Genomic DNA, 4,452 nt, shown 5'->3' on the forward strand with positions numbered 1-4,452 from the left:
AATAATAGGAGCCCCCCAAAGCTAACTTTAGAGTCAAATAGAATAAAAACAAAATTTTATATTTTCAAATATCTTTAATAAATTTTAATGCTTTATTCAAATGACACATATTTCAAACAATGAACCATTTTGATGAAAATTAATCAAGTTTCAGCACAAAACCTCAGTTTACATTGATCTTATGAACAAAATATAAGCTTCTGAAATGAATAAATCATTTCATTTAAATTATTTTATTTCTTAATATGGAAATGTGTATTCTTACATTTTTGATTCATACTTTTTGGCTCTGAGTTAATGAGCACAACTATCACAGGATACTAGAATCCTGTGGAAATTCTGAATTTAAGTGTGCTGTTGCTCTGGAGATTATTAGACAGGTTTTTCCATTCTCTGGTCTAATAGAAACGAAATCTCTTGTCTTATCTCTAAAAATGACATTTCAAGTCAAATATTATGTGTATCCAAGTTTATTTCCATGTATGATCCATTTTTTTGTTTTTCTAGTAAATTAAAGGCAATAAACTAACTTAAAAGGAAACATACACTGATTTTATTTAGAAAAGAGATAAGATTTCATTAGAAATAAATGAATCCTAAGAAATGAAATCATTTTTTATATCTTACTAATAAACATTTATTTAATTGGGTGTTATATCAGTTAGGAATATCCTACTAATAATGGGGGTAAGAAAATAGTTTGTCATACCTCATTGATGAGAATTTGGTCAGGAATGAAGATATATTTTCATTTGTAAGGCAGTTACAAGGGATAAATACAATGTGTTGGTGAAATTGCTATAATCCAGAAATGATATTAAAGTTCATGTTTATCATATTCATGAAAATATAGAAAACAGGAATATTTTTATCACACAGCATATTGTAGCAGAAAGATGATCAAATAAAAAACAAATCTATAGAGACAAATAATTGATTAGGGGTGTCCTTGGGCAGGGGGTGGTTAACAGTGGCTAAGAATAAATAGGGACAGCCCCGCAGCTGCTGAGGTGAGCTGAGACCCACATGGCACTGGGGCCTCAGTCTAAGGCCCCAGAGAGAAGGGAAGCACCCATAGCCCAGCAGCCACCAAGGTGAGCTGAGACTCGTGTGGCACCAGAGGCTCAGTCTACAGCCATGGAAGCTGGAACAGGAGCTAACGTGGTGTAATATAGCCACCACCACACCTACTGTCACCACAAGGGCAGTTCACCACCACAATAGTGGCCAGGGCCACCCTACAGGCAACCTGCCACTCACTCAAATACATTCATATAAGAAGAATCACCAGTAGACCCTGCAAATAGAGGAGGAATTCTGTATCCTCATAGCCAGCCCCATTGTAACAGAAGAAGCAAGTCCTCTATCAGATGATCAAACATCAAGGAAAAAATACTAGAACTATAAACAAACAAGAAGATATGACATGACCAAAGGAATACAGTAATGTTCAAATTCTAGACTCCACAGAACAGGGAATCCTTGAAATGTCTGAAAAAGGAAAAAAAGAATTTAAAATAATGAAGAAAACCTAAGAGAGATAGCAGAAAACCTCAAGTGCTCTAACATCTGAATTGTAGGTATTCCAGAAGAGGAGAAAAGAAAATATATTGAAACCATATTCAAGGGAATAATAACAGAAAACTTCCCAGGTGTAGGGATAGATGCTGACCTTCAGATCCAGGAAGCTCAAAGGTCCACAAACAGATTCAATCCAAAAAGATCCTCTCTAACACACATTATAGTCAAATTTGCAAAGACAAAGAGAGAATTCTAAAAGCAGCAAGAGAAAAGCATCAAGTCACCTATAAGGGAATCCCCATCAGACTAACAGCAGACTTCTCAACTGAAACCCTACAGGTCAGAAGAAAGTGGAATGATATATTCAAAATACTAAAAGAAAAATATTACCAGCCAAGAATTCTTTACCCAACAAGGCTCTCCTTCAGAAATGAGGGAGAAATAGTGTATTTCCCAGATGAATAAAAATTGTGGGAGTTCACCACCACACAACTAGCCCTGTAAGAAATTCTCAAGGAAGTCCTTCATCTAGAATCTGAATAATGATGATGACTATCAAGGACACATAAGACAGAGTAAAACCCACCATTAAAACAAAAATGCCAGTGAGAAAGAGAAAGAAGTTAAATCATGACACCTCAAATTTCCAACTAACATTGAAAAAGAGAAATAAAAGGGTAAGTAATGATCAAAAGGTATTTAAAACATCTAAACGAAAAGCAATTAAATGACAGGAATTAAATAATACCTGTCCATAACTACCCTAAATGTGAATGGATTGAGCTCCCCATTCAAAAGATGCAGCCTGACTGACTAGATTAAAAAGCTAGACCCAAGTATATGCTGTCTTCAAGAGACCCACCTCACCTGTAGAGACACACAAAGACTAAAAGTGAAGGGATGAAAAAATATAGCATGCAAATGGAAACCGAAAACAAGCAGGAGTAGCTATCCTTATACTGGATAAAATAGACTTCAAACCAAAAAACATAAAAAGAGACAAGGCCACTATATAATGATAAAAGGATCTATCCAGCTAGAAGACATAACAGTCACAAATATGTATGCACCCAATACTGTAGCACCCAGAGATATAATGCAAACACTCTTAGACCTAAAGAAAGAAATAGGCCCTAATATGTTAATAGTGGGTGAGCTGAACATTACTCTCTCAGTATGGGACAGATCTTCCAGGCAACAAATCAACAAAGAGACGTAGGATTTAAACTACACCTTAGACCAACTGGCCCTGCCAGATATATACAGAACATTTCACCCAACAACTGAAGAATACATTTTCTTCTCATCAGCACATGGAACATTCTCTAGGATAGACCACATATTAGGTCACAAATCTAGTCTCAGCAAATTTTTAAAAACTGAAATCATTCCAAGTATCTTTTCAGACCACAATGGACTAAAACTGGAAATTAAAAGTGAGCAAAACCCTGGAAACTATACAAATACAAGGAAACTAAACAATAAGCTCCTGAATGACCTACAGGTCCAAGAAGAAATTAAACAGGAAATCAAAAAAATTCTTGAAACTCATGAAAATACTGAAAAAGCAGTACTGAGAGGCAAATTTATTGCAATAAATGTTTACATCAAAAAAATGTAAAGACTTCAAACAACCTAACATTACGCTTCAAAGAACTTGAAAAACAACAGTGATCCAATCCTAAAGGTAGCAGACAGAAAGAAATAATTAAGATCAGAGAAGAGCTAAATGAAATAAAGACGCCCCCAAAATGATAGAAAAGATCAACAAAAAAAAGTTTTTTTGAGAAGATAAAAAATAGGTTTTCAATAGGTTAACAACAACAACAACAAAAATAGAAGAAGAAGAGAGAAGACCCAAATAATAAAAATCAGAAATGAAAAGGGAGACTTTACAAACAATACCCCAGAAATACAAAGAATCATTAGAGACTATTATAAACAACTGTATGACAACAAACATGAAAACCTGGAAGATATGGATAAGTTTCTGGACACATACAAACTACCCAGACTGAACCAAGAAGAGACAGAAAACCTGAAGAGACCAATAACAAGCAACGAGATTGAAGTCATTGGCAATCTTCCAACAATGAAAAGCCCAGGTCTAGATGGCCTCACAGTTGAATTCTGTCAAACTTTTAAAGAGGAATTAATACCAATTCTCCTCAAACTATTCCAAAAAATTGGAACAAAAGCCATTCTCCCAAACTGACTCTATGAGGCCAACATAACTCTGATATCAATACCAGATAAAGACACAACAAAAAAAGAAAATTACAGGCCAATATCCTTGATGAACACAGACGCAAAAATCCTCAAAATATTAGCAATCAGAATACAGCAGCACATGAAAAATTTATACACCATGATGAAGCGGGATTCACCAAAGGGATACAAGGATGGTTCAACATATGAAAGTCAATAAATGTGATACAATAAATGTAACGGGCATGCGGCCAGTATGAATCTGGCCATCACAGCTGGGGCATGAATGGTGACAGTCAGCTTTGTATCCCAATATTCATAACCAATAAAAATTTTTAAAAAAAGAATAAATGGGTACAGGAGATCTTATTGGTATGGTGAAAATGTTCTAAAACTGATTTGTGATGTTGGCCGCACAACTTGAGCCGAGGTGGGGGGTGGTGAGGTCAGCGTGTGTCACAGGCTCGTGCGGGGCAGGCTCAGGCCTGCGTGGCATAAGTGACGCGTCACAAAGGGCTCTGGTTACCAGGGTGCATGTGGGGGTCGCGTGAGGCCGGTGGGCACCAGTGCTCCCCGGCTCCCCACACGGCTGGCTGCGCCGTGGTCTGCTGCTGTCGCCGGGCCGGTTCACGTTCCCGACAGAATGCAGAGCTGTCTCAGCTGCTGGTTGTGGCCTGGCCAGGCCGTGGCTACCGTGGCCACAGCCAGAGCAGCCTCGGCACC

The sequence above is a fragment of the Galeopterus variegatus genome, unplaced genomic scaffold (genome assembly GCF_000696425.1).
Source record: "Galeopterus variegatus unplaced genomic scaffold, G_variegatus-3.0.2 Scaffold3369, whole genome shotgun sequence".
NCBI classification, from domain to species: Eukaryota; Metazoa; Chordata; class Mammalia; order Dermoptera; family Cynocephalidae; genus Galeopterus; species Galeopterus variegatus.